Source organism: Muscardinus avellanarius (assembly GCF_963383645.1).
Source record: "Muscardinus avellanarius genome assembly, chromosome: 9".
NCBI lineage: Eukaryota > Metazoa > Chordata > Mammalia > Rodentia > Gliridae > Muscardinus > Muscardinus avellanarius.
This window is the reverse complement of record NC_137795.1, coordinates 78,588,170-78,594,063: the sequence shown is the minus strand read 5'-3', so window position 1 is coordinate 78,594,063 and position 5,894 is coordinate 78,588,170.

Here is a 5,894-nt window from a genome sequence, read left to right as displayed (position 1 = left end):
GGGCCTGAAGCAGGTAGAACATGATACACCACCACAAAGGCATTAGCTGACACCTTGGAGACTCTGAAATGGAGAATCTCCTTCAGAGTTGTCTTGAATTAAACAATGGGGCTAGTCCTTTGTGCTAGCCTACAAGTGATAGGCCATCGTCTACTCTTGGAAGAGTGTCTGACCAGCATGACACATCTTTCTTCATCCAAAACAATTCCTTCTAGGGGCTAACAGCTGAGGATTGTCTTCCAACCGCCATTCTAGAGACTGAGGAGTAATCTTGTCATCCTGGAAGGATGCACACAGGCACTCATATCCTATTCCTTCCCTGCCTTGCTTCCATCTTCTTTTTAGCTTTTATTTTCTGGGATTGAACCTTCAATGAAGTAATAGCAGTTATACTTTTGCCTCAGGCTCTGTTTTCTAGAAGAAGCAAGCAACAACAACAACAAACTTCATTGTTTGTTTTGTCTTCTCTTTCATAGCCTTAATTGGACCTGGTTCAAAATGAACTCACTACTACAAATGAAATGCATATAATAACACACACACACACACACACACACACACACACACACACACAGAGATTAATACAAGATGGATTATGAGTCAGGACACTTGACTTAGAGTGGAACCCAACCACTCATTTGTAAATATTAGGATCATAGCTTGATCCTTCAGATTTGGTTTCTGATTTAATGTAGTGGGTATAATAATGTCTGGTTGTTCCAGCCCTATAATGATGGCAAGAGTATTAAATAATATAATGTATGTCAGAGCACTTTGCCAAATGACTCCAGTAGCATATTCTCATCCTTCTCCATCATATTCTTTAGCAAATGTATTGAGTGGCATGGCATAATGCCCTGTTCCAGGGACCATTGCCGGTGCCTCTTTGTACACAGTCCCTTACAATGCCATGATGCTAGAACACTAGGAAGATACCAGTTTATATATCTTGTTTCCTGCCTAGTTTTCTGATTCTTCACCACTAGAACATGAGCTTCTTCTTTTCTAAAGGCCATTTAGTCTTTTATTGAAAGAAATTAAGCCACAGTGCAAGTTCTCCGGGTCCAAAGACCAGAATCTCTGAATGAGAACTCCTGAAGTTAGGCTTATAGACATGTACACTAGAGTAAAACAGGCACTTTCTCTGTGGAGAGGAGAGCAGAAGGAAAGGAGAGACACTGGGAGTCAAGAAAATGGCAGGGAAACTAAAAGGTGACTGGAAGGGAAACTAAAAGGTGACGTCAAGGGAAAAAAAATCTCACCTACTTTTTGATTTCAATAAGCCCTGCTTAAACATGCCTAGCTCTCCACCAAGGAGCACAAAGGTTCTACTTTACATGCCATAGGGTAGCTTAAAACAGAGCCACATTACTCCTACCTATAATTCCTGTTCTCTACTTCCTTTCTACCTCCTCCCCTCAGAAATCCTCAATGGCTTTCTTTGGTGGAACTTGTGCAGGTTTCTCTTTTGACCTATATATGAGAGGGTGACGTTTATAATTATTAGAATAAAAATTTCTAGTCCCTTATTAAACCTTCCAATTAAAAAGACCTTCATTCTGACTAAGGACGGGAAATTAGAACATGACCCACTCTTCCTTAATTAGCCCCCTCTTTTTCTGCCAAGATTTAATTCTACAAGTCTTTTGAAATACAACATATTAGAAATGAAATAACACAGAGTCCTCAAGCACTCTCAGGGGAGGGATGGCGAATAGGCTTTATAAAAAAGCAAAACATAATGGGGAAATAATTAAAGGAAACAACACTGGCATATTAAAACTAAAACAAACCATATGTTATGGCAGGGAATCATTTCCTATAGCCCTGGATAAAGGCTGAAAGGAGAAGTCTAGCCTGAACCCAGAAGGCTGGGTTCAGTAGCCTCTTGGACTCTCAGAGCCTCATTCCCCCTGACCCTAGGGCTCCGGGTTCTGCCCTTCCCCCTCAGTAGCTGCTACCAAGTCTGCAGCAGAGCCAGCAGCAATTACTGGAATGTTAGGCACTGACCTACTTTCCAGTTTTATGAACCAGTAAAGCTAATTTAGTGCTCTATTTCCAATAACACAGACTTTATTGATTTTTCAAACAGATCAATGACAACCACCCTAGACCAAGGTATCAAGTCCCTAAGCAGTTCTGATATGGCAAACTGAATCGCATAGACAACTAAATACATGCTTGTACAGTATTTTCTTTTTGTAAATACTTATATTGGTGTCTTGTAATTTATACAACATAGTAAGATTCAAAGTGATACACACAACATTTGGTGTGTTCTCCTCTACACGCCATCCTGCTCCCTCCTCCTCCCTTCCCATACATGCTAGTGGGATTGGTGGTGATAACTTCACATATGGACATAGCATTATTTGAACTATTTCCTTTTTCAATCCTTCTTTCTCTCCACCTTCCTCTCCCAATCTCCTTCCACTATTCTATTAGTCTCTCTCCTCATTTTCTGAAATCTCTTTTGCTTCCTGTTTTCTTTCTAGCTTCCATATATGAGAGAAAACCTATGACCATTCACTTTCTAAGTCTGGCTGATCTTACTTAGCATAAATTTCTCTAATTCCTGAAAATAATATTATTTTGTTCTTCTTTATGACTGAACAAAATTAAATTGTGTGTATACAGCATATTTTCCTTATCATTCATCTGTCAATGGACACCTTGGCTGGCTCCATAATTTGGTTATTATGATATGTGTTGCAGTAAAAACTGGTATGCATGTTTCACTGCATATTCTAATTTTAATTAGTATGGAAAGATACCAAGCAATGGTGTTGCTGGGTCTTATGGTTCCATTTCTAGTGTTTTGTGGAACTTCCATTCTGATCTCTATAGTGGTTGTACTAATTTACAATCCTTTCAATAGTGTATACAAGTTCTTGGATAGACATAATAAACATTGTCAAAGTAGTCATATTACTAAATGCAATCTACAGATTTAATGCAATGCCTATCAAATTCCAATGTCATCTTCACAGAACTAGGAAAAAATTATCCTAAAATGCATATGGAAGAATAAAAGACCCAGAAGAGCCAGAGCAATTCTGAGCAATAAGAACCATGATAAAGGTATCACATACCTGATTTCAAATTATACTACATTAACAAAAACAGCCTGATATTGGCATAAAAACAGACCCAAAGAAGAATTGAATAGAATTGAAGACACAGAAGAATCCTTACATTTATTGCCAGTTGATTTTTGACAAAGGAGACAAAAATATACACCATGGAAAACAGAGACCTTTTAATAAAATAGTGTCGGGAAAACTGGATATTCATATGTAGAAGGTTGAAATTAGACCCCATCTCACCCTGCATAGAATGCAACTCAAGATGGATCAAAAACCTAGAAATTGGACCAGAAACTATTCAATTACTGGAAGAAAACATAGGGCAAACCCTTTAACATGTAGGCACTGATAGAGACTTCCTCAATAAAACCCCCAGAGCTCAGAAAATAAAACCAAGACTCAATAAATGGAATAGAATCAAATTTAAAAGCATCTATGAGTCAAAACAATCAGGAGTCTGAGAAGCTGCGCATAGTGGTACACACCTGTAATCCTAGTACTTGGGAGGCTGAGGTAGGAGGATTGCAGATTTGAGTCCAACCTCAGTAATTTAGGAATACCCTCAGCATGTGATGAGACTCTTTTGAAATAAAAATAAAATAAAATAGGTCTGGGGACATAACTCAGAGATAGAATGCCCCTGTGTTCAATCTTTAGTACGACACACACACACACACACTGAAGAGAGACCTTACAGAATGGGAGAAATCTTTGCCATCTACTCCTCTGATGGAGAACTAATACCTGAACTGTATCAAGAACAACAACAAAACCTTAATAGTAGGAAACAAATATTCCAATAAATATGAGCAATTAAACCGAATAGATTCTTTTCAAAAGAGTATATACAACTGTTTTACAGTGTATTCTGTATGGTATCCATGTATTCGCTCAGAAAGGAAATGCCTGTAGGTAAGTGACTAAGTTACAGATTGCCATTTATAATCCATCAATTGAAAAGAAATGGCAAGATGCCAAGGAGCCAAGCCTGGGGCCAAGTAGGTGGCTGAAATTTTAAGGTCATATGAAGAGCACTCAGTTTTTAACTCTATGCAGAACAGAGAATCATATATTGTTGCAGAGGGACAGGCCCACAGAAATAAGAGTTCTGTTATTGCCAAACTGAGACACGTGAACAGATGCATGTGACCATAAAATCCAAAAAGACCCGTAATACCTACTAAATGAGCCTTAATCTTAGATCCTAGCAAAACCATAAAATAAAACTTCTTGTTCATTTCTCTAAATACCTTATAAATATTTCATAAACTTTATAAGGCCAGCCCACAGTTAAGACATTGATTGTCATCTGGAAGCAATTGAATTTGATGTCAGAGGTGACTGATCTCAGTTTACCACCAAGAATTATTTATAATTTAATAAAAGTTTATCAGTCTGAATTAATCTAACTAAAATTATGTTAATGAAAGAAAACTCAGGTGTTTGATAACTATATGGGTCAGATAATTTTTTGTACTCATGATCTTAGATATACTTTCTGGAACTGGCTGGCCTGACTCTATATTTTGTAATTATATACCATCTTTGACAAAGGGTAAGACAGTAAAAAAAATAACACAAATCAAACATTTAATTCACTCATTGATCTATTTAATAAAAGTTACCTAGTTCAATAATCAACTGCCATGTAGGCTGTAGGGTTGTTCATTGAAAGCACTGCAGAATGTATTTGAAATTCATATATAGACTACCTAGAACCTCCTGACTCAGCCTAGGGTATGTTAGAGTCTAGAAAGATTGTGATCTGTTCTCATAAATGTTCCAAAAGTTCACCAAGGATTAGTCCTCTATCAAGGAGTACTTGGCAAAGATTTTCTCCCAGTCTATCGACTTTCTCTTTCTGATCTTCACGTTTGCTTTGCTGTGCAGAAGTTTTAATTTGATGCCATACCATTTATTGATTCTTGGTTTTATTTTTTTAAGCTTTAGGGGCCTTATTAAAGTCTCTACCAGATCCTGTATGTTGGAAAGTTGTTCCTATGTTTTCTTCTAGAAATTGCAAAGTTTCTGGTCTAATTTCTAGGTCATTGATCCATTTTGAGTTGATCTTGTGCAGGATAAGAGAAAGGGGTCTTTCATTCTTCCACATAAGCATATATAGTTTCCCCAGTTTCATTTTTTGAAGTCTGTCTTTTCTCCAACTTGTATTTTTGGCACCTTTGTCAAAAAAGCATGTGGATAAAAAGGAATGCTTATATGTTGTTGGTATGATTGTAAATTAATACAACCATAATGGAGATCAGTATGGAGGTTTTTCCAAAGATTAGAAATGGAACCACCATATTAACCAGCTATACCAGTCCATATAGCTTCTTGATAACAAAGAGAGAGACCAATAGAATAAGGGAAGGGAACCAGGAGAGGGAGAAGGAAAGGGTAAAATGAGGCTTGAAAATGGAATCAGACCAAATAATGTCATGTCCATATATGAAAGTGTCACTACCAATCTCAATAGCATGTAGGCAGGGGAGTAGTGGGATGGGATGCAGAGAAGAACACACCGAGAGATGTTATATGCATATATGAAGGTATTACTTCAAATCTCACTATGAGGTATATGAATAAAATTCTTTTTCTCTTTTGGGAACCAAGGATTTGACCCAGGGGTATTCTACCTCTGGGAAGGCTGAGACAGGAGTATCACAGTTCACAGCCAGCCTCAGTTACTTAGTGAGGCCTTCCACAACTTAGTGAAGCCCTGTTTCAAAAAGAATAAAAATAGGGTTGGGGGTGTAGCTCAAAGTCCCTAGTTTCCATCCCCAGTACTAAAAAATAAAAATTTAAATT